Source organism: Armigeres subalbatus, chromosome 2 (genome assembly GCF_024139115.2).
Source record: "Armigeres subalbatus isolate Guangzhou_Male chromosome 2, GZ_Asu_2, whole genome shotgun sequence".
In the NCBI taxonomy this organism is placed as follows: domain Eukaryota; kingdom Metazoa; phylum Arthropoda; class Insecta; order Diptera; family Culicidae; genus Armigeres; species Armigeres subalbatus.
This window is the reverse complement of record NC_085140.1, coordinates 18,972,415-18,982,768: the sequence shown is the minus strand read 5'-3', so window position 1 is coordinate 18,982,768 and position 10,354 is coordinate 18,972,415. Positions and strand designations below refer to the sequence as shown.

Here is a 10,354-nt window from a genome sequence, read left to right as displayed (position 1 = left end):
CCTGGAGGAACTTTTGGGGGAATTCCTGGAGGAATTTCCAATGGAATTTCTAAAGGAATTACTAGTGGAGCTCCCGAAGGAATTCCTGGAGGATCTTCCGAAGGAATTCCTAAAGGAATTTCCGAACGAGTTCCTGGAGGAACTTTCGAAGGAATTTCTGAAGGAACTTCCGGAGGAATTTCTGGAGGAACTTCCGGAGGAATTCCTGGAGGAATTTCCGGAGGAATTCCTGGAGGAACTTCCGAAGAAATTCCTGGAGGAACCTTCGGAAGAATTCCTGGAAGAACTTTCAAAGAAACTCCTTGAGGAACTTCCGAATGAATTCCTGGAAGAACTTCCAAAGGAATTCCTGGAGGAATTCACAGAGGAAGTTCCTCCAGGAATTCCTTCGAAAGTTCCTTCAGGAATTCCTTCGGAAGTTCCTCCAGGAATTCCTTCCGAAGTTCCTCCAGGAATTCCTTCGGAAGTTCCTCCAGGAATTCCGTCGGAAGTTCCTCCAGGAATTCCTCCGGAAGTTCCTCCAGGAATTCCTCCGGAAGTTCCTCCAGGAATTCCTCCGGAAGTTTATCCAGAAATTCCTCCGGAAGATCCTTCAGGAATTCGTTCGGAAGTTCCTCCAGGAATTCCTTCGGAAGACAAGAAGAACTTCCAAAGAAACTCGTGGAGTAACTTCGGAAGGAATTCCTGGAGGAACTTTTGGGGGAATTCCTGGAGGAATTTCCAATGGAATTTCTAAAGGAATTACTAGTGGAGCTCCCGAAGGAATTCCTGGAGGATCTTCCGAAGGAATTCCTAAAGGAAGTTCCGAACGAGTTCCTGGAGGAACTTCCGAAGGAATTCCTGGAGGAACTTCCGGAGGAATTCCTGGAGGAACTTTCGGAGGAATTCCTGGAGGAACTTCCGAAGAAATTCCTGGAGGAACCTTCGGAAGAATTCCTGGAAGAACTTTCAAAGAAACTCCTTGAGGAACTTCCGAATGAATTCCTGGAGAAACTTCCAAAGGAATTCCTGGAGGAATTCACAGAGGAAGTTCCTCCAGGAATTCCTTCGAAAGTTCCTTCAGGAATTCCTTCGGAAGTTCCTCCAGGAATTCCTCCGAAGTTTATTCAGAAATTCCTCCGGAAGATCCTTCATGAATTCCTCCGGAAGTTTATCCAGAAATTCCTCCGGAAGATCCTTCAGGAATTCGTTCGGAAGTTCCTCCAGGAATTCCTTCGGAAGACAAGAAGAAGTTCCAAAGAAACTCGTGGAGTAACTTCGGAAGGAATTCCTGGAGGAACTTTTGGGGGAATTCCTGGAGGAATTTCTAAAGGAATTACTAGTGGAGCTCCCGAAGGAATTCCTGGAGGATCTTCCGAAGGAATTCCTAAAGGAAGTTCCGAACGAGTTCCTGGAGGAACTTCCGAAGGAATTCCTGGAGGAACTTCCGGAGGAATTCCTGGAGGAACTTCCGGAGGAATTCCTGGAGGAACTTCCGAAGAAATTCCTGGAGGAACTTTCGGAAGAATTCCTGGAAGAACTTTCAAAGAAACTCCTAGAGGAACTTCCGAATGAATTCCTGGAGGAACTTCCGAAGGAATTCCTGGAGGAATTCACAGAGGAAGTTCCTCCAGGAATTCCTTCGAAAGTTCTTTCAGGAATTCCTTCGGAACTTCCTCCAGGAATTCCTTCGGAACTTCCTCCAGGAATTCCGTCGGAAGTTTCTCCAGGAATTCCGTCGGAAGTTTCTCCAGGAATTCCTTCGGAAGTTCCTCCAGGAATTCCTTCGGAAGTTCCTCCAGGAATTTCCTCGAAAGTTCCTCCAGGAATTCCTTCGAAAGTTTCTCCAGGAATTCCTTCGGAAGTTCCTCCAGGAATTCCTTCGGAAGTTCCTCCAGGAATTCCTTCGGAAGTTCACGGTGGAATTCCCGGAGGAATTTACGGAGGAATTTCTGGAGGAATTTACGGAGGAATTCCTGGAGGAAGTTCCTCCAGGAATTCCCCCGAAAATTCCTCCAGGAATTCCTTCGGAAGTTCCTCTAGGAGTTTCTCTGGAAGTTCCTCCAGGAATTCCTTCGGAAGTTCCTCCAGGAATTCTTTCGGAAGTTCCTCCAGGAATTCTTTCGGAAGTTCCTCCAGGAAGTTTATCCAGGAATTCCTTCGGGAGTTTCTCCAGGAATTTCTTCGGAAATTCTTCCAGGAATTCCTTCGGAAGTTCCTCCTGGAATTCCTTCAGAAGTTCCTCCACGAATTCCTTCGGAAGTTCCTCCAGAAATTTCTTCGGAAGTTCCTCCAGGAATTCCTCCGAAAGTTCTTCCAGGAATTTCTTCGGAAGTTCCTACAGGAATTCCTCCGAAAGTTCCTCCAGGAATTCCTTCGAAAGTTCTTCCAGGAATTCATTCCGAAGTTCCTCTAGGAGTTTCTTTGAAAGTTCTTCCAGGAATTCTTCCGAAAGTTCCTCCAGGAATTTCTTCGGAAGTTCCTCCAGGAATCCCTGCGGAAATTCCTCCAGGAAATACTCCGGAAGTTCCTCCAGAAATTCCTCCGGAATTTCCTCCAGGAATTCCTTCGGAAGTTCCTCCAGGAACTCGTTCGGAACTTCCTTTAGGAATTCCTTCGGAAGATCCTCCAGGAATTCCTTCGGGAGCTCCACCAGTAATTCCTCTAGAAATTCCATTGAAAATTCCTCCAGGAATTCCCCCAAAAGTTCCTCCAGGTATTCCTTCCGAAGTTACTCTACGAGTTTCTTTGGAAGTTCTTCTTGGCTTCCGAAGGAATTCCTGGAGGAACTTCCGAAGGAATTCCTGGAAGAACTTCCGAAGGAATTCCTGGAGGAACATCCGAAGGAATTCCTGAAGGAACTTCAGAAGAAATTCCTGGAGGAACTTCCGAAGGAATTCCTGGAGAAACTTCCGAAGGAATTCCTGGAGGAACTTCCGAAGGAATTCCTGGAGGAACTTCCAAAGAAACTCCTAGAGGAACTTCCGAAGGAATTTATGGAGGAATTTTCGGGGGAATTCCTGGAGGAACTTCCTCCAGGAATTCCTCTGTGAATTCCTCCGTAAATTCCTCCAGAAATTCCTCCGTCAATTCCTCCAGGAATTCCGCCTTGAATTCCTCTATGAATTCCTCCAGGAATTCCTCCGGGAATGCCTCCAGGAATTTTGGGAGGAGTTCCTGGAGGAAGAAATTCTTGGAGGAACTTCCGAAGGAATTCCAGGAGGAACTTCCGAAGGAATTCCTGGAGGAACTTTTGGAGAAATTCCTGGAGGAATTTCCGAAGTAATTCCTGGAGGAACTTCCGGAGGAATTCCTGGAGGAACTTCCGGAGGAATTCCTGGAGGAACTTCCGGAGGAATTTCTGGAGGAACTTCCGAAGAAATTCCTGGAGGAACTTTCGGAGGAATTCCTGGAGGGACTTCCGAAGAAATTCCTGGAGGAACTTCCGAAGGAATTCCAGGAGGAACTTCCGAAGGAATTCCTGGAAGAACTTCCGAAAGAATTCCTGGAGGAACTTCAGAAGAAATTCCTGGAGGAACTGCCGAAGGAATTCCTGGAGAAACTTCCGAAGGAATTCCTGGAGGAACTTCCGAAAGAATTCCTGGAGGAACTTCCGAAGGAATTCCTGGAGGAACTTCCAAAGGAACTCCTAGAGGAACTTCCGAAGGAATTCCTGGAGGAATTTTCAGGGGAATTCCTCCAGAAATTCCTCCGTAAATTCCTCCACAAATTCCTCCGTGAATTCCTCTATGAATTCCTCCAGGAGTTCCTCCGTAAATTCCTCCACAAATTCCTCCGTGAATTCCTGTATGAATTCCTCTATGAATTCCGCCGGGAATTCATCCAGGAACTTCCGAAGGAATTCCTGGAGAAACTTCCGAAGGAATTCCTGAAGGAACTTCAGAAGAAATTCTTAGAGGAACTCCCGAAGGAATTCCTGGAGAAACTTCCGAAGGAATTCCTGGAGGAACTTCAGAAGGAACTTCCAAAGAAACTCCTAGAGGAACTTCCGAAGGAATTCCTGGAGGAATTTTCGGGGGAACTTCCTCCAGGAATTCCTCTGTGAATTCCTCCGTAAATTCCTCCAGAAATTCCTCCGTCAATTCCTCCAGGAATTCCGCCGTGAATTCCTCTATGAATTCCTCCGGGAATGCCTCCAGGAATTCTGGGAGGAATTCCTGGAGGAACTTCCGAAGGAATTCCTGGAGGAACTTCCGAAGGAATTCTTGGAGAAACTTCCGAAGGAATTCCGGGAGGAACTTTCGGGGAAATTCCTGGAGGAACTTTCGGGGAAATTCCTGGAGGAACTTCCGAAGTAATTCCTGGAGGAACTTCCGGAGGAATTCCTGGAGGAACTTCCGGAGGAATTCCGTGAAGAACTTCCGGAGGAATTCCTGGAGGAACTTCTGGAGAAATTCCTGGAGGAACTTCCGGAGGAATTCCTGGAGGAACTTCCGGAGGAATTTCTGGAGGAACTTCCGAAGAAATTCCTGGAGGAACTTCCGAAGAAATTCCTGGAGGAACTTCCGAAGGAATTCCAGGAGGATCTTCCGAAGGAATTCCTGGAAGAACTTCCTGGAGGAACTTCCGAAGGAATTCCTGAAGGAACTTCAGAAGAAATTCCTGGAGGAACTGCCGAAGGAATTTCTGGAGAAACTTCCGAAGGAATTCCTGGAGGAACTTCCGAAAGAATTTCTGGAGGAACTTCCGAAGGAATTCCTGGAGGAATTTTTGGGGGAATTCCTGGAGGAAGTCCGTTAATTCCTCCAGAAATTCCTCCGTGAATTCCTCCAGGAATTCCGCCGTGAATTCCTCTATGAATTCCTCCAGGAATTTTGGGAGGAATTCCTGGAGGGACTTCCGAAGGAATTCCTGGAGGAACTTCCGAAGGAATTCCTGAAGGAACTTTCGAAGGAATTCATGGAGGAACTTCCAAAGAAATTCCCGGAGAAATTCCCGAAGGAGTTCTTGAAGAAATTCCCGAGGGAGTCAACTAACTGTCCAATCAGCCATATTGTGTTTTGGGCTTAATTTCCGAAGAAATTCCCAAATTCCAGGAGGAAATCCAGAAGGAATTCCTTCGGAAGCTTCTCCAGGAATTCATTTTGGAATTCCCCCGAAAGTTGCTTCAGGAATTCGTTTGGAAGTTCCTCCAGGAGTTTCTTTGGAAGTTCTTCTAGGAATTCCTGCGGAAGTTCCTCCAGGAATTCCTTCGGAAGTTCCCCCAAGAATTCGTTCGGCAGTTGCTCCAGGAATTCCTTCGGAAGTTCCTCCAGGAATTTCAAGATGCTCTTCTGGAAGAAATCCCAGAGGGACTTCTTGAACAAATACCAGAGGAACACCTGGAGGATTTTCTTGAACAACTCCCGAAGGAAATCCTATAAGAGATTTCTGGAGGAATTTCTGAAGGAATTACTAAATGCGTTTATGGAAAAATTCTCAGAGGAATTCCCAGGTAGTTTTCTGTTAGAATTCCCAGATAGTTTCCTGGTACAGTTCCTAGAAGATTTTCGGCAGAACTTGTGGAGGAATTTCCAGTAGTTTCTTGAAGGAATTTCTGGAAGAATTTTCAGCGAATCTCTAGGAGGAGCTCCTGCAGGATTTTTTTTTTGAAGAGCTCCTGAAGAAATTCCTAGAGGAGCTCCTGGAGGAATTTCCCGAATGCAATTCTCAGATAAAATCCTGGAGGAATTCCTAGAGAAACTGCTGAAGGAATTTCCAGATTAATTTCTGGATACATTTCTAGAAGAGCTCCTGGAGGAATTTGCCAATCAGTTTCTGGAGTAATTCCTAGAGGAACTCCTGAAAGAACAGTCAAAAAAAATACGTCAAATGTACGAATTCTCAAATTAACATTTGATGTTACAGCTGGAGGAATTTCTTGATGAACTTCTCAAGGAAATCCGAGATATACTCATGGAGAAACTCGCTGAGCAACTTTTGGTGGAATTTTCAGAGGAACTGGTGGAATTTTTAGATGTATTCCCAAATAAATTTGTAGACGAACTTTTGAACGAATTACTGGGGAAAATCGATTTACTGGTGGAACATCTTGAGGAATTCAAAGATGCTGTTCTTTTCTAAATCCCAGAGAAACTCTCGGAGGAATTAATTGATAGATTTACGGTGAAATTCCCAGAGGAATTACTTTCAGATTAATTCCTGGAAGAAAATTCTAAAGGATTTTGCAGAGGTACTCCTGGAGGAAACCCAACAGCACTCCCGAGGAGGAGTTTACAAATGAAATCGTGAAGACATTACCAAAATAATTCCCTTATGTAATTACAAAAGCTTCTCTACAGGAAGAATTTCCTGAAAATTTCTTGGTGTAATTTCTTGATTTAAATTGAAGAATAAATTCCATTTAGATTGAGAGTCAAAATTTCAATGAAATAAGTCTGATATGATTTTAATTGATGTTTTCATTATTATTTTTATCTTAGAATTAATTTCGATGGCATCATAAAGCACCGGAGTTAAAACACTACTCCAAGCAACCAGCTTACTCGTTCACGGCCTGTCCGACCTTGAGCTTCTTGGTACCACACACCTTCTTCATACGGTTCTCGCGTCATCTCCTCGAACATTCCATGGCGACCCAATCAGTGCTAGAGTTCCTTTTTTCAGGGTGTCGTAAATCAGCCTTAAACCAGTCGACTTGCCACCACTATATGAATATATATTTTGGTTAAATCCTGCAAGGAGTTCTTAACGGCATAGTAATGGAATCGATTAAGGATTTTATTAATGTCGAATTCGTTTTTAAACCTGGGTCAGTGCCAACCCGAACCCTGAATAAAAAAACGTTTTCAGTTCCATCTGTCATCGGATATGGTGGTGTGCGTGGCATCGTGTTTGTTTTGATTCGAAACATATGATCGACACCATACCGGACTTTACCAGTGCACTGGCAGTTTGTGGGCCACAACGAATCAGATCATGATAAAAATGATCAAGTATGCGCTCTGATTTTCGCGAATTACGAAATTTACTTTTGGATGGATATATATACCCCAGATTCTCTACCTTTTCGCTTATTCAGGAATTCCTCCGCAAGTTCTTGCAGGCATTTACTCGGAGTTTCTTTCCGGAATTCCTCCGGATGTTTCTTCAGGTATTCCTTCGGAAATTTCTTCAGGAGTCTATTCAGAAGTTCCTCTTCTTCCTGAAGTTACGTTCGGAGCTCGGGAGTTCGTTAGGAAAGTTCCGAAGTTCCTTAAAAATTTCCTTCGGAAGTTCCTTCAGAAAATCTTTGGAACATTCCTTCAGGAATTCCTCCCAAAAATATTTCAAAACTTCTTCCGGAAGTTCCTTCAGTAAATCTTTTGGAAATTCATTCATGAAATCCTACTCAAATTCATTTAGGAGTTCCTCCAGAAGTACCGTCAGGAATTCCTCCGGAAGTTCCTCCAGAATTTCCTCCAGGTATTCCTCCGGTGGTTCCTCCAGGAATTTCTCCGGAAGTTCCTCCAAGAATTCGTCCGAAAGTTCCTACAGAAATTCCTCCGGAAGTTCCTCCAGAAATTCCTCCAGGAAATCTTCCGGAAGTTCCTCCAGAGATTCCTCAAGGAATTCCGCTAGAACTTTCTTCAGGAATTTCTCAGGAAGTTCCTCCAGGAATTCCTCCGGAAGTTCATCCAGGAATCCCACCAGCTGTTCCTCCAGGAATTCCTCCGGAAGTTTCTCCAGAAACTCCTACGGAAGTTCCTCCAGAAATTCTTCCGGAAGCTCTTCCAGAAAACCATCTGGAAGTTACACCATGAATTCCTCCGGTAGTTCCTCCAGGAATTCCTTCGGAAGTTCTCCCAGGAATTCCTCCGGAAGGTCCTCCAGGAAATGCTCCAGCAGTTCCTCCTAGAATTCCTCCGGTGGTTCCTCCAGAAATTTATTCCGAAAGTTCCTCTAGAAGGAATACCTCCAGAAGTCCCTCCAAAAATTCCTTCGGAAGTCCCTCCCGAAATTTCTCAGGAAGTCCCTCCAGAAATACCTCCGGAGAAATTCGTGGAGGAGCTTTCGGAGCAATTCCTGGAAGAGCTTCCGAAAGAACATCCGGGAAAATTATTGGAGGAACATCCGAAGGAATTCCTGATGGAATTTCGGGAAAAATTTCCGGAGGAATTTCTGAAAGAACTTCCGAAGGAAATTCCGGAGAAATTTCTGGAAGGACTTCCGGAGGTACTTCTGAAGGATGTTCCGGAGGAATTCCTGGAGGAACTTTTGAAGGAATTCCTGGAGGAACTCCCGGAGGAATTCTTGGAGGAACTTCCAGAGAAATTCTTGGAAGAAATTTCGTAGGAACTTTTGGAGGAATTTCCAGATGAACTTCTGGAAAAATATTATGAAGGAATACCTGAAATATTGCTCTAATGCATTCTGGGAAGAATTCGCAATGGAATGCATACAAGACTTCAAGGAGGAATACCGGAACGAATTATAAGAATTCTTTGAAGAATTTCCGTATGAACTTTTGAAGAACTACTTAAATAAATAATTAATGGGGGAATTTTAAAACAAATTGCAATATAATATTTCCGTTTAAAACCAATTATCCTGGGATTACTGAAAAAATCCTAAGGGAATTTAACTATAATGCAAATGTTGACAAATATCATAGGGAATAAAAAATTTCCGTAAAACGGCTTTCGATACGCATTCTTTATTAAATGCACAAACAGTTTCGTTTTTACTCTGGTTTGTATTTCTCTTCGGCTTGTTTATTCCACCCATATGGTTTTGACAGTTGAAGTGCAGTTGTATTGGTGAACATGGTGCGAAACTGTAAAACAACACAGTGCGAACCCGACAGCTTTGGGGTTGGAACTAGTGCGAACCTAGTTCCAACCTGAGCGAATAAAAAAACACTTTGACAGCACTTAGGTTGGAACTGGTTCCAACCTAGGTTGGAACTTTTTTAAAACGAATTCGACATAAGTGAGTTGCAGAGGAATCACCGAGGAACTCTTGATGAAATTTACGATCAATTCTCATATAGAAATTATAGAATCATCCCTGCAGGAAGATCCGATGTAGTCCCTGGAGAATCCACGGAAGGTTACCTGGAGGAATAGAGGAATAAATTCAATTTAGATTAAGTGTGAATTTAGAATCAAACTTTCAGAGAAATAAGCTGAAGTCTAATATGATTCAAATTGCTATTTTTATTATTACACCATGAAGTTATATCTCCATTTAATTCGACGGAATTACCAACTCTAGCCAACTCTAAACAATCCGCTTACTTCTTCACAGCCACTCCAACCTTGGCCTTCTTGGTACCGCGCATCTTCATACGGTTCCTGCTTTCCTTGCGCTGCTTGCGGTGATCTTCTTCTCGAACAGTCTGTGGTGGCCCAATCGGCGCTTGGGTTCGAACTTTTTGGCATGTCGTAGATCAGCACAAAGCTGGTCGACTTGCCACCGCCAAAGTTGGTTCGGAGTCAGAACACGAATACTAAATCGGAGATGGTTTTGTACATGGCGGCCAACCTGTCACGGATTTCCTCCTTCGGGACCCAAGCTAGACCCGGATGCAAGACGTCGCAGATCATCTTTTCACGGCTAAGCAGATGGTTGCAAATGTACCTGCAGATACAGATCGTTGCGGTCGACATTTTGGTGCATCTCCTTTAATAGATTAGGCAGGTTATATAGGCCGAACCGTCTTCGCGAATGCACTTTAGCAAAACATTAAAATTAAACAGCATATTAAGAATTATTTGCACATGAAATACACGAATTTAAAATAAATTACACTATTCTTAAATAAGTTTATTTGCATCTAGCTGTCATTCGGAGCAAAAGTGTACTTATGTATTGGTTGTTTTTATTTCGCGCCAATACATGCACTTTTTGCTCGTATGACAGCTAGATGTAAATAAACCAGCATGAAATCCCACCCGAAACTACCCCAACAACTGCCTAACCGGCCAAAGCGAAACATATCTAACGTTAATGTAACATGAGTGTAACAGGTTAGATGAAATTATGCACCAAGCATAAACATACCTAACAAAAGTGTGTCATTCAAGCGTAACTTTAGCCTCACTTTACCCTAACTGTTAGTGAGAATGTTAGTGTAACTATCTAACAGGATAGATGCACATTATGCTAAAGTTAGAGTAACCTTCCTTGCTGGGTATTTATGCACGATACAAAACCGAAACGACGTCGCAAGGTGAGGGAGAAAAACAAACAGACAAACTGTCAAAACGTCAAGAGGGGTAAGTCAGCGCTCGTAAAATATTTATTTATAATGTAATACCCACGAGGGGTATTTTCTTCAAAATGAAGAAGAAGACATGGTGCCCGATTTTCTGATGGCTTTGTACCGGACATTTCGGTCTATTTATTCGTCAATGATTAAACCAAAGAATTG

General features: G+C 43.6%; 1 pseudogene; it reads right to left on the bottom strand.

Moving 5' to 3' along the window:
* Positions 1-9,214: 9,214 nt before the first annotated feature.
* LOC134214096 (small ribosomal subunit protein eS24-like) lies at positions 9,215-9,825 on the bottom strand (annotated as a pseudogene).
* Between the last annotated feature and the right edge of the window lie 529 nt (positions 9,826-10,354).